The 17159-nt window shown below is 42.6% G+C and overlaps 1 protein-coding gene across 3 annotated transcripts in view; it reads right to left on the reverse strand.

Annotated features, from left to right (window-relative positions):
- The window catches only part of SLITRK6 (SLIT and NTRK like family member 6), a 28797-nt gene extending 18205 nt beyond the window's left edge, over positions 1–10592 (reverse strand). Inside the window, exon 1 of one of the 3 annotated variants that reach the window (XM_053310041.1) lies at positions 10482–10592. The gene's annotated coding sequence lies outside the window, so the exon portion shown is untranslated. The remainder of the gene's footprint in view (positions 1–10481) is intronic. The other 2 variants (XM_053310044.1, XM_053310043.1) reach the window with 2 other exon arrangements.
- Between the last annotated feature and the right edge of the window lie 6567 nt (positions 10593–17159).

Genomic DNA, 17159 nt, shown 5'->3' on the forward strand with positions numbered 1-17159 from the left:
CCAGATCAGGAACACAGACATCAGGACAAGGTTATTATTAAACTGGACACAAGGGCTAATAACTGGGCTATAGAACACAATAAGGCCATGGATGGACAGACTTTCCGTAGGCTTCTGGCAGACCAGGACCTGGTTCAGATACTTGGCAGCACCCACATGCTGCAGGAGTGCCTGGGTCTGCCAGTCAGTTCACAAACTCATGGGGCTCATGGGAAGAAGCTGATTGTATGAAATAACACCTCCATTTATGGTCTATGCATACACCTTGTGCAATTAAGTACTGCCATAATCATGTGTATATCTCAGGAGATGCATATATAGGACCCTCGTAGAGACAATGAATCCCACAACTGGACTATCTGTGTGATTCTCTTCAGGTTGCAAACTCATCACAAACCTCATGTGTTCCAAGAGGCAATGACATGGAGACTGCTGTCTGAACTGGACCTAAGAAAAGCTTGCAAGATCTACTGCAGTACAAAATCTCTGAGGTTACCTTCTGTAATATGGCCATGTCTCCACTTTCCATTTGTGCCCCTTTGCCCTTGATGCCTACACAATCAGCACAGCAGAATATGTGCAAAGGGGCACCTGCATGCACACAGATGTTCTGCTGAGCATGCAGGTGTTTGGGCATGCTAGAGGGGTGTGTGGACATCAGGGGTGGGGCTCCTAGGCATGGCCCTAGCCTCCTTCCACAAATAACAATGTGAACAAACAAGTCTTATTGGTTTCTGTTCATTGTGAGTCATGTAACTCAATTCTCCCCACTTTCTACTGCAAAAGTTACTGTACATACAGCACAGCAGCAGCCAGAGTTGCTACTCTTTGCTACATGTACAGGTCATCTTCTTGTAAAGCTCGTAGGGCACACAACTGCATGGAGGAAGTAATAGTTGACCTAGTGCATCCAAGGTGACAGCCATTGCTTTCTGGTTGCATCAGCATAGCTGCGTATTTTTTCATATTTCCATAAGTCACTTCCAGGAAGAAGCAACTGCAACCAGGGATGTTCAGAATCGGACAGTATTTCCACCACACAGCACCATTCCTGGGTCTACTCAAGCCACTCTGCATGGAGAAAGTAACAAATGTATGGAGCAGCCCAACATGTCATGCACTTGCTTAGAGAAATTATGTCAGAAATGCTAAAGCTGTTCCCAAAGAGTTGTCTGAAAGCACATTATGCAGCATCTTTCTGAAGCCTAGAAGCTTTGAGTTTAGTCACCACCTGGATAGGAGATCACATGGGAACCCATGCATACTGCCTTGGAAGAATGATGGGATAGACATCTAATGAATCTTCAATTGCTTAAACTGTGATTCTTTAAAAAGTAGGTGAATAACAGTCACCATAAATATTGATGGACCACCTTTACACGCTAATGAGAAGAAACAGCAAGAAAAAATTAGGTCAAATATTAGGAGATTCCCCTTAAAAGTAAGAATATTGGGCAACAGGACAAAGTGCTTGTAGAGACTATACAGATGTGCTTTTGTGAGGAAGGTTTTAGATATAAAGTTTCACTTCTCAGAGAAGACTAGACTAGATGACTTCTGGGGTCACTTCCAACTTCACTGTTCTATAATTCATCTTAACAACACTTGAGCTTCTCATATGATTCACTAATAACATCCAGAACTGTCAATCTTACTTATTTCCCCAAGGGCCTGGAGGTTTTATGCCACTGAGCTTTACCTCCACCATAAAGAAATATACATTTTCTGTCTTCTATCTCAAAACCAATGTTGCCATTGTTGCAGATGTTACTCTACATTTGATACCATGCTATCCCCCCACCCGTCATGCGCGCGCGCGCGCGCGCGCACACACACACACACACACACACACTTCTACAAAGACAAAGATGCTGCCAATTACTTTACCCATACATGGCCAGATTACTGTATCGATGCATAGCCAAATTACCTTAAGCTGCATGGCCAAATTACCTTAAGCTAATAATTATGAGAGGAGAGCTGGTCTTGTGGTAGCAAGCATGACTTGTCCCCTTAGCTAAGGAGGGTCCACCCTGGTTGCATATAAAAGGGAGACTAGAAGTGTGAGCACTGTAAGATATTCCCCTTAGGGGACAGAGTCGCTCTGGGAAGAGCATCTAGGTTCCAAGTTCCTTCCCTGGCATCTCCAAGATAGGGCTGAGAGAGACTCCTGCCTGCAACCTTGGAGAAGCTGCTGCCTGTCTGTGAAGGCATTGTATTTCTTTTTAGATTGTGAGCCCTTTGGGGACAGGGATCCATCTTATTTATTTATTATTTCTCTGTGTAAACTGCCCTGAGCCATTTTTGGAAGGGCGGTATAGAAATCAAATGAATGAAATGAATGAAGACAATACTGGGCTAGATAGACCAATGGACTGACTCAGTATATGGCAGCTTCCTATGTTCCTATGGTTTAATAAGATTGGATTTAAATCAAGTATACCCAAAGTTTGCCATTCCAGGATTTTGTTTGTCTTGAGCTTTGGCAATTGTCTGTAGTAGCATTAATTAGCACATGCTATATTACACATTGATTACTGTTCTGTTTAGGCAATTAGAGCAAGTTAAAGGGAAAAAACACATTAACTTTTATTTCCCCAGTGGTCTGAATTCTACTAGGGCAACAAAAGGTTTTAAGCTTTGCTACTGTAGTGACTAGAATTAAGTGTAACACATTGATCATAACAACTATATGTCTCAATAAAGCTTCCTACAAAGTAAGTGTGCTTGGATTACAGCCTAACGGTTGGTTCACACATGCATGTCCATGTTAACTGTAACATCCAGCCATGGGGTACAGGTGTGGATGAATAATTATGGATCTACCACCAGAGAGAGAACTTTCATATCACTCAACAGCACCAAATACAAATGTTTTTCCATGGAAAAGGAATTCAGTGGAATCCTATCAGTTAATGCATACATTAATGCATTCAGTGAACCACTGAACATAGTGCAACTTACTTTTGAGAAAACATGTGCACGATTGCACTGTAAGGGCTCCAAAACCCAGTGACACAACCTATTGATCTAATAATATTAACCTATTTACACATGGAAGGTCCATCTTCATTCAGGAGTGATGTCTATGCATTCCTTAATCAATCATCCCAAACTAATTGCCACTGATAAAACTTTCATATTGCCTGGTGTAAATGCAGACATGTTGCTTTTTAGAGAGCCAGTGCAAACATTTGCAGTCAAGGGCTGAGTAATCAAGTGATGATGAGATAACAGGTTATCTATTTGCCTGTGTGGACCAGATCATTTACCTGCTTCTCCCAGTATGGCAGCTGTGAGGCGGAAGGTTGAGCAGGGAAGGCGGTGAGCAAGCTGGCTTGCCCAGAAGAATAGGTGGATGGTGAGGGGTTAGGAATGTAGGAAGTTGGCTTATATGCTTTAGTCCATTGGTCTATCTATATCATTATCGTCTATACTGACTGGCAATGGCTTTCCAAGGTTTCAGGCAGGAGTCTTTCCCAGCCCTTTTTGGAGATGCTAGGGATTGAAGCTGGGATCTTCTGCATGCAAAGCAGATACTCTGCCACTGAGACTATTGGCGAAAGGTAACACTGAGCAGGCTCCTCTCAGCTGACCACCCACAGAAATTTTGCTGTAAGCTGCAATACACAGGCGACTGTCTTTGCCATTAATGGGATTGTGTGAGCAACTGGTGGAGGCCCGTAGTAAAGGAAGTTGCTACGTACTTAAAAGATCCAGGGCTTGGGCCCATAGCCTCCCTTTTGAATCACTAAACACAAACATAACCCCTGAAGAATAATTCTATATATTTTAAAAAGTCTCTAGCATTGTAATACACTGGGAGCAGCAGAGAGCTAGCTAAAGCTAAGAGCTCTCTCCCAAGCTATGTGCCAGTGCTGCTTCCACTGCTGCACTTCCTTTCTGGGAAGGTCATGGAGGAGGGAGGTGGCTGATGAGAAATGGGGCTTTGAGCAATTCTTTGAAGGCCCATGGCTCATGAGCCACCCACTAATTATTCCCCTGCCAGTAGTTCACACAAAGAACAAGTTGTTCTAGTAAGAACAAATCAGCCTACTTTCCTTTCACTGTCTCTAAAACTGGTAAATTTGGTTCAAATCAGGGTCCACATCTCTTGCACCTCAAATGTTCATGTATCCACCATCTTGGATCGGGATGGATTACACCATTACAAACAACACCATTGAAGTGTTCCTGCGAGTCACTCACTGCAACTGAATCAAATTTGGTTCAAATTGGTTAGACAGTCTTCAAGTTAGTACACTTGCACCTCAAAAGATTACATGTCCACCATCTTGGATCGGGATGGATGACACCACAAACTACACCATTGGGGCATCACTATGTGTCCACACAGCTGTAGCAAATTTGGTTCAAATTGGTTAGACAGTCCACAAGTTAGTGCACTTGCACCTCAAAGGTTTACATGTCTGCCATCTTGAATTGGGTTGGATGACATCATCACATGCCACACCTTTAGGGCCTCCCTATGTTTCCCTGCAGCTGTAGCAAATTTAGTTTAAATTGGTTAAGCCGTTCACAAGTTAGCCCACTTGCACCTCAAAGGTTTACGTGCCCGCCATCTTTGATTGGAGTGGATGACATCATCACAAACTATGCCATTGAGGTGTCCCTATGTGTCCCTACAACTGTACCCAATGTGGGTCATATTAGTCCAGGCATTGTGAAGTTCATAGTGGGGAGCACACGGACACACACACAGAATGCTGGGTGATCTCATATTGTAAGCCTGCTGGAAAGTAGGCTAAAAAGGCATCCAACCCATTTCAAACAGGAAACGTTTCCCTACAAAAAAACACTGTCAATGAAATGAATATCAATAACATCTGATTCCAATGGCTGACGTGCAGGCAAAAGTGTTTGCTGCATCAGCTCCACACTACAGCTTTAGGCTAGCTTTTTTTTTTTTTTTTTAGCCTAGGCTTTTAAAGAGAAGCAAGGGAGAAGAGTAAGAAATCAATCACTGCAATAATTGGTTTCTCAATTAAGAGATGTAATTGCTCCTAAAGTGCATTTACAGTCCCCGAGGAAGCATAAAAGACGCAACCATTATCTACAACTCGATGACACCTATCAATATATTTTAAAGGACTCGTTTATAGACATAGGTGCCCTTTAGACCAAAAAGTGTGTGTGGACAACTCTGCAGTAGCATGACCTTATCAGTTTTTTTGCTGTGCTCTGGAGATGGATGAGTCAAGGAAAAGAGTCTCACTTGATAAATATCAAGGCTCGCTCTTCACTATTTGAAATCTGGCCATTTTTGAAATCTATAGGTCAGAAACCCTTGACTAGGTTTGGAGTAGAGATATCCGGCGTGGAAGCAGGAACAAGTCATGGGGGTTCAGAACTGTCCCCCTAAAAGGACTTCTGAAAACTGCATGCTCAGAGAAGCTCGGCCTGGTCTATCCAAGTTCACTTTATTTACCCCATGCCACTAGGGAGGGAGACTCCTTTCCCCTTGTTGCTCTGCTGGGTGATATCCTAATAGTAAATAATATAGCTTATTCATAATATAGCTTATTCATGAGGCTTTCCCCCTCCCTCTCTATCCCTCCGGCTCTGCTGATTGAGAAGAAAGGCATTTGGATTAGGAGTTGCAGCCTTTGCAAAGGCTGCTGCCATTGCACCCACCATTGCAAATACTTTAACTCCTATTAGCCCCCGTACCTACCTTCCTTTCCAATCAGCAGAGCTGAAGGGACACAGAAGGAGGGGGGAAGTCTCTTGCTTCCTGTGTACTTTGCACTCAGTGTGCTGCACAATAGAACAACATGAGGGAAAGGAAGAAGGCCTCACTGCTGCTGGGGTGGAAGGATGCACTGTGGGGTTGGAAGCTTGGAAGGCTGGTGAGGACTGGTAGGAAATGGGCAGACATTTGTTGAACCTCAAATTGGCTTGGACATGATCTGACCTCTTCCCAGTTTGGAGGGGAAGAAGTCAGATCCTGCCAGACCCAATATGAAAAGGGCAGCAGAGTATTTGCTTATCCCTGGCTTGGAGACTGTAAGCTTATGGCACATTCCCTCATATGTACCACTCCATGTTTTAAGTTCAGTTCTGAACCCATGCCTCAGATGCTTTTTGGAGCTTGTCTTGTGGTGTCCACAATAGCATCTGCTCAGTAGTGGCACCACTGTTATAGAATAGTCTCCCAAGGAAGGCTATTCAGGCCCACTTTCTTACAGTCTGAAGGCACGAATATATATATACCACTCTTCAACCAAAGTTCTCAAGGCAGTTTATATAGAAAAATAAACAATACATAAATGAAATGGTATTTATAATAATTTTCTGTTCAGACATGCAAATCACTGCTTGCTATTTCAGTCATCAGATGATGCATATGTCAACCATCCCAGCAAATGGTGTGGGACCAGTGTGGACCATGATGAGTTGTTGCACCAGTGTGGACCATGAAGTTGTTGAGTAATTTTTCAGCACTGTCCTCTGCGTGTTCCATAAGACAAGCAGAAACCAGTGTTGAACAATTACATGTGCATTCTTGTTGCATTTGAATCTCTTCCCTCCAAGCAACTTCTCAGTACCCATTTGTGATGTGATTCCATTGTGTGGTATTTTCGACCACTGTGGGTGACCCTGCTCAAGAGACATTGTCCTTTTATGTGCTGTTTATATGAGCTCCTGAGGCAATGTGGCCCCTTGCAGCCTCATATGCAAAGGTCATGCTTTGCTTGAATTTGAAAAAAACAGTGGATATATATAACCAATGGCTATTGTATTTTCTGACTTCAATAATTCATTCTTTTCAAGGTTTTTTTTTACCCATGATCTGCATTGAAAGCCACTTCTCTGAAAAAGGGCCTGAAAGCTTTGTTGAAGTTATGTAGGCGGAAGCTGTATTATATTTCTCTTCCAGCTTATAAACTGTGATTGGATTAATTTATCAATTTTTTCCTTAATGGAAAAAGAACAAACATACATAAAGCACATCTTTCAATAAGAACTACAACTGTATGTACATTAGGCATACAGTCACATGTTATGTTCAATGTTCATACAGTCTGTGCACAGTGTATACATATGCAGGTCTGTACGCATGCACAGTTATACATACATTATGTCCAATGCCTTCACAGCAGTAAACTCTCTATCTACCCTGCATTTGAGGGGGCTAGTACCTTTCAGAATGAATGTATGTTCAGTCACCCACAGAAAAGCACACACATATATACAGGCATATGTACGCACATACGATATAATATCTGTATAGGGCGATTTAAAATGGAAAAAGAAAAGTGTGTGCTGGTGATGCCCTTCTGTCAGCCACAGGGTATCACACAATGGATGTGTTCAGACATAACATGAAATCAATATTTATTTCATCTAATTGGAGTTAGTTTGTCTGTGGGGGGTTTTCAGGCAGGCAAACCAGGTCTGATCTTCCATTCAAATGCAAACCAGGGTGGACCCTGCTTAGTAAAGAGGACAATTCAAGCTTGCTTCCACAAGACCATTCAAGCTTCTCACTCACACAAAATGGTTTGCCAGCTGTCACAGAGAGAGATGCAAGGCCAGATCATAGGCGCTAAGGAGAAGAGATGGAACTCAAACTAACCATTGATTAGTGAAAGAAACCAAGATTCAGTTATTATAATATCTGGGGCACCAATTACATAAACCTTAATTAAAAGAAAACATGGTTCTGCATGATGCCTGAAACTGCCCAGTGCATGCTAAGCATGTGGATGGAAGATACATACATCACTGGAGTAAGGATGTGCAGAAGCCCCTCGAGAAATTTCACTCTTCTCAAACATGTTTGGCTTCTCTTGAAAATTCTTGGAAGAAACGCTGCAATTTGCTTCAAAATTTGATTTTTGGAAATTTCAATAGCAACCCTACACTGGAGCTGTGTGGAAGCAACCTTATTGCTAAAGGTATTGGGAAAACTGGGCCTAAGTTCTGACCAAGCAGCAGTTCTATCTGCTTGACTCAGACCAATTCTGCATAGCTGACAGATTGTCCACCATGCTTTGCAGATTCTATGCGTTGGCCACCAAGTGCATGGTAATTACTGTAAAGCAGAGGGCAAGAGAGTCATTTTGTAAAAGTGGCTGACATATCAAGAACAATTACTGTAGCTTAGGGTGCTACATTCAGAACCTGTGTTATTAAGGAACATAACCAGATGTTCACTTACATAACTGCCTCAATGAGGCCCACAGTGATGTGTATTTCCTCCAGTCAGAATTCTTTTAGAGACAGAGCAGACTACAGACTGATTGATACAGCATCAGTTTCTATATAAAAGGGTGGAGGATGGATCTAAGAGACATTTTTCAGCATCTGGCTGAACTACAACACCTAGGGGTTTTGTGTGTGGGGGGGAGAGAAATAACAGTGATAATGGTATAAAACCAGTATATATGTGGATAAGCCAGAAGAGACAAAGTGAGTTGCATATCAGCTATGCTGCTGAAGGACAGTTTTCCTCAGCATTTTTTTGTAGACTGACAACTGTACAAACTTATTTGGGTATAATTTAAATTTAAGCTCTTCTATAACAGTGGCTGACATTCAGAGCAAGGAAGCAGTGAGATGGCAGTCTGACAGAACTTCCCAGCTAACTGCACCAATGCACTGGGGAAGCTCATTGGCTCTCCGTGCCACCCAAAAATATGTTCCTAAGGGTTGTGCAGCTCTCAATGACATATTTTCCAGTGGCCCAGAGGGCTTTTGGAGGAAGGGGAGGGCATCAAAATTGCTGCCTTGTTGCCGCTGCACCACCCACTGCACTGGCCAGTTCACACAAGCCTTTCACAGGGGTTGAGATGTGGATTATTATGCAAAGTGTTGAATCCATAGCCAAAGTAGTGGCCAATGGCTTCACTGTAGTAATACATTTTCACATTTTCATCCTCTGAACCATTTTGCAATGTGTTTTTTTTAAAAAACCCACATTATTTTACTTGCATGAAGAAGTAAATATGAAAATATAAATAAGATTCTATTTAAAAAGAATGCAGTGGTGTAAGGCATTCAGGTCTCCCCCACAGCAATGCCCCACAATTTCAGGGCCATTTGTAAACTCCTACTCCCAGCCCTGCACAGGACAGACTGAGGCTGATCTCACAAGCAGCCAAGACTGGGCTGGGGCAGCTAAGCCCAGGCTTGGCGGCCTGGGGGAACTGCCAGGCGCAGTTTTCTCTCCTACTTGATATCCTTCCTTATGTTTCTAGGATTATTGAGCTACCAAAGCTGGATTGCTTCCACACCTGGAATTAAGTCACGAGAAAACAAACTGAACTGAACTAGGGCTAAAACCTCATCAGTTAGTAACCCCTGCTAACTTGGAGGCACCTTTTAACATGGTGATTCTCTTTATTTAGCAGGGGGAGAGTAACTGGCCCTATCCACCCCCAGCACAGTACCTCCAGTGACTGTTGCTGGTGTCTATCATGTTTCTTTTTAGATTGTGAGCCCTTTGGGGACAAGGATCCATCTTATTTATTTGTTATTTCTCTGTGTAATCAGCCCTGAGCCATTTTTGGAAGGGCGGTATAGAAATCGAATGTCCTGTCTTCTAGAATCTTAGCAATAGCAATAGCACTTACATTTATATACCACTTTATAGCTGGAGCTCTCTAAGCGGTTTACAATGATTTAGCATATTGCCCCCAACATTCTGGGTACTCATTTTACCGACCTCGGAAGGATGGAAGGCTGAGTCAACCTTGAGCCCCTGGTCAGGATCGAACTTGTAACCTTCTGGTTACAGGGCGGCAGTTTTACCACTGCGCCACCAGGGGCTCAGTTCAGATGTTGGATAACAGCTATCTTTATATGCAAATGGGATTTGTTCTCCTTCTGATTATTACTATTGTTATTTTATGTATTCTTTTTTTATCCGTACTTTTCTGTAAAGTTTTAAATTGCATTGCTGATCTTTGATCATTGATAGTAATAAACTAAACTAAACTATTGAATGAATAAAATAAAATAAAATAAAAGTTGATTTGCAACACAGTTGACCATATAACTGGCAAATTCCTTTCATATTTTCAGTGTGGGGACTCTGTCAGTCAAGGTGCAACCTGGAAGCAATCATCTCCCACTGCCTGCCTTAGTCAGGCCATCTCCACCCGGGCAATAGAGAAGTTAAAATAGCACTTTCCTTGCTCTTTCTGCCCATAAACATGTGCCAAGGAGATTCTATCAGCATCACCAGCCCACTTTGTCAGTAAGCTTGCAGGAGGGTGAAATCGACAAATTCAACATTGCTCCAAGAGTGTTTCCTGTCCCAGGTCCCCTCAAGCCGGTAAGTCCTGAGAAGTTGCTTTAGATAAGACATGCTTCACCACTCAGAGACCTGCTCAGCTATTTAGTCTAAATAGTTCTCTTTCCCCCACCTGCACTCAGCTTCCCAGCTATGATGGGTGCCAAGCCACTTGGAATGAAAGCCAAACAGAACAAATTCGCTGCCGGCTTCATCCTACCTGACAAGTGCAGCAGAGCAGCCAAAATTCCTCTTCCCATTCCCAAGCCAAGCTGCAAATTAGTGCCACGACGTTCAACCACTTGATCATCAATGGATGGATCAGTTAATCTCATGCAGCTGAAATAGGGCAGGCAGATGGGCTCTCATGGTTGTTGCTCAGTGCTGCCCTGGTAGGTATGGCTGCCTTAAATAGTTATGGCCATGCTGGCCTGCATTGGCTGAGCTGCATGAAGTCTGGCCCAAGGCCCAGTGCAGCTGCTTCATGCTCCATGGCCTAAGGAAGTCAAAGCAAAATTATTCCCTGTAGAATCCAAGGGAAAGGGTTGTGGTATGCAAGGGCCAGTCAGCGAAGTAGAATCAGGAATATTTAACAAAATAGATAGTCTATACAGAGAGACAAGTACAGATAGCTTTTCAGTGCTCTTGCTGCTGGCTGGCTGTTTGTTAGCCCCGCCTCTATGCCAAGACTGGGATACAAGTAACTAAAGCCCCATTCAAAAGCTGGCCTGGATCAAGGAATGGGTTAACCAAAAACACCACACCTAGCAGGTGAGGAAGGGCTATTAGGGGCTACATAGCAGCAGAGGAGATATGGCTCAGCCTGCTACATGTGTACACAAGCTGCTCACTTGAAACTTCTCGGGAACTTTATGCTGATGCATCCCATTTTTAACATTCCAAGTTCCAAAAGATTCACACAGAAAAGAGCCAGCTACATCTTGTTGGTCTGGTGTAATGCTTTGGGAAGGCAACTCAGTGCTACCCAACAGAATGCCAAAGATTAATTAACAAAGTTATACGGAAACCACATGTTTAATAAATAATTATATTTCTCTATGCTCTCAGCCAACAACGAAAGTAATGCCGAGCTGTCACTGGCAACGCTGAATGCTGAATCCAAAACATGGATCTTATAAGATTTAAGTGACAGGCCTTGCTGAATAATTTCCATGTATCTGCTAAGAAATGGCTCACTGAAGAATTTTGAGTACCGAGGCATGTATTATTGAAATTGCTGTGTAAAACACTTTGTTTTTTTGCTCAGTAAATCTTGTGTTACTTTTTAGCTATGAATAATGCACGGTGGATTTTGGGCTAGAAAATCTCCTTTTTACTGGATCCAAATTAGGAACTATACTGTATACTTGAATACAGTCATAAAATGACATACCTGTGCATCAGCTAATTGGTTACTGAAATATATTGCTGTTGCTCAGAAATCCAGATTGCATTTCAGATTGCATTTCGCAACACATAAAACCAAGCTCAGTAGAAACTCTATTGTGACTCTTATGATCTGAGGTATGTTCTAATTAGGCACAGGCTTGCAATATTGCATTGCTCAAAACCAAACTATCTGATCTGATATTGGTGTGAAATAACCTGGAGTGGAATTTTAAGCCTCATCCAATCTTTTTTTTTTCCCCAATCCAAAAAGCATTTGTATTTTCAGACAGCTGAAATGAATCAGTTCAACTGGACCAAAGTCACATTGGTTTTATATGACAACATGGCTTTTGGGAGCTCTGCAGGCCAGAGCTGACATTGTGGTTGTGAAGTGGTGAACAGATAAGAAAGAAGGTTTAGCCTTGAATTATTGTTCTTATTGAATTAGAACAATGCTTTCTGGCATGACTTCAGCTTTTCTTTAATAATAGCACTTAGTATTTATACAGGGAGTTGTGAGAGCTCCAGTGTTTGGTCAAAGATAAAGAGATAAAGCTACATCCCCTGTTCCCTGTATGCCAACAACCTTGTTCCTTTCTTATGACTGCTCTCAGTCAGGTGAGAGCAGCAACTAATGCCAGTAGATGTTTTCATAGCCACTGGGGGCTGCTGATCCAGGGGCTGATTATGTCTTTTGCCACTTGTAGGCAGACAAGGATTTTCCGCCCCCACTGCCACAATCGGGGCGTGCACTCATTTGGGAGGGAGGAGGGGAGCTGGAAGCAGCTCTCCCTCACTATTCTCCACACACCGTGGCAGGCAGTGGACAGACGCTGCTTTAAGGTAAATGGGGGACTTCCTCCCTCAACATACACAACCCTCCCAATTCCGCCGCACAGGCAGCGGCTTTTTAATATAAAAGAGCAGGGGGCACTTTCCCTTAGTCCCCTGTTCCCCACATCAGCCACGAATCACTGGCACTGCCCCCCAGCGCACCGCTGAGGCAGTGTTGAGAAGAAAAAATCCTCCTCGCCACCCCTACCCTCCTTGCTGTGGCGGTGGGGGCTGCAAAATACTTAATCTCTCACCACTGCCATGCAGCAGCACTTTTAAAAGTTTTTTTTAAGTGTTTTTTTAAAGAGAAAACATTGCCCCGCCCCAAGATTTGTGCCGCTCCTCCCGGATTTGCCGCCGTAGGCAATTGCCTCTACTGCCTCTGCGGTAATCTGTCTATGTGCTGATCACCCTTTCCTTGAAGCCTGCAGGCCTTGTCAGGGGTACGGATGCCTCCCAAGCATTTGAGGAGTTTCCTACTTATTTTACTGAACTCTTCTCAAAACATATTTTCTCCCCCCTAAAAGTGCCTGTCTTCTCACCTCCAAAAATTTGAGCAAGGAGCTGTTCCTCAAGCTTCCCTGCTCTCTGTACCCCGGAGCCTTGTTTGCTATATTGTTGTGGCAATAGTCAAAACACGCATCGCTATAATCAAAACAATATGGTGGAAGGGGCTTTGGGGCTAGCTTGAAGCAGGAACAACAGTAGCAACTGCTGGCAGCATTCAACACATGTGCAACCAGGGAGTAAGTCCAGGAAGGATGCCTCTCTCTGTAGTCTTCCCTGTCCTTTGTTGTGTGGATATATTACTGAATGCACATGGCCCAGATAGCACATGTGCTATTAGTCAAAATATATAGACAAAACTGAAATGTAGAGTATTATGTGGCCATTTTCAGGAAGAACCACTTCTAAAACAAAAAGGTTCAACTTGGCCATTTGTTTATTTGCAGGCCAGGTTGATTTTTTAGCAGACTATTTGTTAGGGTTGATTTTTCTATGAAAGGTGTCAGCTCCACAATTTTGTACGATATAAAGTGATGTCTTCTCTTCCCTAGCCTTTCTTCTATTACAGCATCAAAATAAGTAGAATGCAGTGCACTTCCTCCTTTCTCTTGTTCTGTCCCTTGAAAAGGCTGCATTTAGCATTTGGGAAAACAAATAAAGCTGGACAGGCTATCTTAAGCTTACAGTCACGGCTACATGCTAGAGATGCTTTCATCTCTACAGTTGAAAAGCAGAAGTAGAAATTGTTCCATCTTCTACTGTAAAAATGCAAATAACGGTATGTTTACATGCTGGGTTTACATTATTGCAACCTGTTGGTGGCTGTCAAAATGGAAGGGCCACTTCACAGTGATACAAACTGTGTGCAGAAGGTCCTAGGTTCAGTCTCTGGAATCTATAGTTAAAAGAATCGGAGATAGCAGAACTGGAAAAAGACTGTTGTGGGTTGAGTGGGGCAGTGCTGACACTTAGCATAAGGTTGTTCCCATATTATTCCTTCTCAGAGACATTCCAGTCGCAGCACTTCCTAGGTCTGCCTTCCTATGGAGGAGAGGTTATTGGGGACTTATGGCATTTTCTTAATATTGGGTTTATTTATTCCAAATATAGAAATAGAACATCAGGTCGAGACAAGCAGTATGTGCATGCCTATAAGGCAGTAGATTGTGAATGAGAGACACCCTTGGATTCACTCCCAGATGCCTTCAGCTCTCCATTAATTCACTCTCTTTGTCTCTCCAACTGCAGACTGTTCCTTCACATGCACACATGGATGAGCAGGCACACACACACACACACAACTCTTATATCAGCCCCTCCCACTTAAAACCCCTTTTGAAATGAATGGGACAGGCATTGGCAAAGGCAAGTGAAACTGGAAATCTCAGTCTTAGCTAGGATCCTAGAACTGCCTAGGATCCTATGGGAGTTTGGGGAAAATATTAAAACTTTGTTAAAAATTGCCCGCTTGCCCATTTCTTTTGTGGGTTGGGTGGTAGGTAGCACACATCATGCTGTAGCACCCAACCTGGTGTGCTTAGGACCTACCCATGAGGAACACTTGGGTGATTTGATTTCCCCATTGTCCCCTGTGGTTGAAACACTTGAAACGTTTCAATTTTTGCTTTGTCAAAACAACTGGTTTGACCACTGTTTTGACAAACCTTTTCAGCCATCTGTGTTTTGTTTCAAGCTTGTAACAAAACACAAAATCTCTTTTGTTCATATCCCTACTTTAAAGGTCCCCTCAAGGGCCAACCTGCACAGATGGTGAGATCTGCCTCAGTGGCCATGCTTCAGGTTCCAATGTGAGAGAGCCTTCTCTGTGGTGGCACCCCCTTTGTGGAACATTATCCCTAGCACTGAGTGGAAGGCTGACACGGGGGATTGATCAAATAAGGCCATGGGCCAAGTGCCCATGACCAACTCTCAAGGCTTCAGAGTGGTGGTGACAGAATAAAGCTGCTTCTGGTTTGATTGTTTTATGCTGCTTGTTTACTGTTGCTTTTGATTGTACTAACTTTGTACACTGCCTTGAGAGATTTTTACCCAAAGGATGGGATCCAAATATTATATATAAATACATAAGACTTCTCTGTTATAGCAATCATTTGTCATTTATGACCAAACCTTTATGACATTAAGGATCTGTGTGGAGCACTGGGAGGATGTGGATTTAGAGATGTCCAAACCTGTTGAGAGACCCAAAGATCACTGGGTGGCCTTGAGCAACTCAGCCTTTCAGCACAACCTATCCGACATGGTGGTTGAGATGAGATAAGAATTGCGATGCACCTTTTTTTTGTTTACTAAATGCCTTCAGACATAACTTCACCTTTTCTTTTCTTTTACAATCATATTTAGCAATTATACTATGATTCCTGAGTGTTCAAAGCATTTCACACATACATTATCTTAGTCATTCTTACAACACTGTAAAATATGTTAGTATTATTATCTCAGTTCAACCGATTTGGAGCGGCTGAAGCAACCATCACTTTCCTAAGGCCATCTAATGAAGGGGCATGATTTGAACTAGGGTCTTCTCATCTGAGAGCTTCCACTCTTAAATCTGAACATTATACCAGCTCTCAATAGCCTTCTAATTTGCTGAAAGAAATTAATAGCTCTCCTTATAATCTGGTGAAAGTAAAGGATTTCACAGAGGGTGTAGGAGGAAAAACCTTTTCTTAGAAGAGCACCAAACTGATCTTCCTTTTCAAAGAGTTCAGGGAACCTGCAAGTGACTATTCAATGTCCAATGGATTTTCAAAGCTTTATTTTAAACTTCTTTGCTGAGCAAAGAAGTCAAATAACAAAATATTACAATTTAGCAATCAGAGTGCATTCCCACTATTTCATTATTTTTAATAATAAAATATAATGATAAACTATTTGTTACTCACCCCATAACAAATTGTTCTCTGGGCAGTTCACAACACAACATTAAAACATGAAATAAAAACACACAACACATGAAATCATAACAGGCCAAAGGGAAGAAAGAAAATACAAAATACAGCATAAAGCCATTCAAAAACTCTTTACAAATAAGTTAAAAATCAAATTTAAAAATCAAAATGTAAAAAGGAACAAAAAGGTCTTTACCTGGTGTCTAAAAGAACAAAGTGATAAAGCCAGGTGGGGAGGCTATTCCATCAGTGGGGTGCAACCACCAAAAAGGCACTCTCCCTCTTAGCCACCCGCCTCACCTCCTTTGGCAAGGGCACTCGGAGGAGGGCCTCAAAAGAAGATCTTAACACCCTCTTCCTAAGGGGGTGGGACATAAAATGTTTGGGTTTTTTAAGCATTGCAGCCCTAAGAACCCATCTTCACCATTTCTTATACTCTGGTTTCTCTCCAGATCGTATAAATATAAGCTAAGTAGCATTTGTGGGACAGAACAGAACAGTGGCCATAATGAGGGCAATTCTGAGCTGCTCACACTGCTGTGAGCATCTAAGGAGCCACTGATGGCCTTGGCCATAAATACTTAAAGTAGGATGTCCATGCTCCAGGAGTGCTACTTACACCAGTCAACATGATGTGCATTGTTGTCACCACAATGCCCTGAGGCTGCTGTGGACCTAGAAGCTGCCCTGAAGCTGCTCAGAACCACTGGTTGTGTAAGCAGTGCTGTTTCTGTTTTCCCCCAGTGCAGCAAATGGAGAAAACTACAAAAGAGCAGGTTGAGCAACCACTGGTTCTGAACAGAGTTGTGACTGTTTCTGAGTCTGCAACAGCCCTGGTACAGAGTGTTACAGCAATGGCTACACATCATCAGCCACTGTTTCCAATCTAAGTAGAGCTCTCAAAGCACAAATCTGCTGGCTGTTCCTTAGATGTCCATGTTACACAGCAGAACATGTTGACCAGTGTGATTAATGAAATTAATTCAAACATTGATTTAAAGATTTACTTTCTTGGTCTTTGTGCTATATTTTTATGGAAGAAAAGGGGCCCATTAAAGAAATTATATCTATGACTGGAGATTCAGTTCAGCAGCAACAAAATGCCCTGTAGTCAGATTTAAGAGCAGAGCTCTATATATCTTTATTTCTTTGGGTTTGGTGAATAGAGTTCTGTTACTTTGTGGGCTGAGATTTCTGAAATGTTAGGCTGATGTTTGATCTTAATGAGCCAATAACTGAAATCAAATAGTTGCACT

This window comes from Hemicordylus capensis, chromosome 3 (genome assembly GCF_027244095.1).
Source record: "Hemicordylus capensis ecotype Gifberg chromosome 3, rHemCap1.1.pri, whole genome shotgun sequence".
Classification (NCBI taxonomy): Eukaryota; Metazoa; Chordata; class Lepidosauria; order Squamata; family Cordylidae; genus Hemicordylus; species Hemicordylus capensis.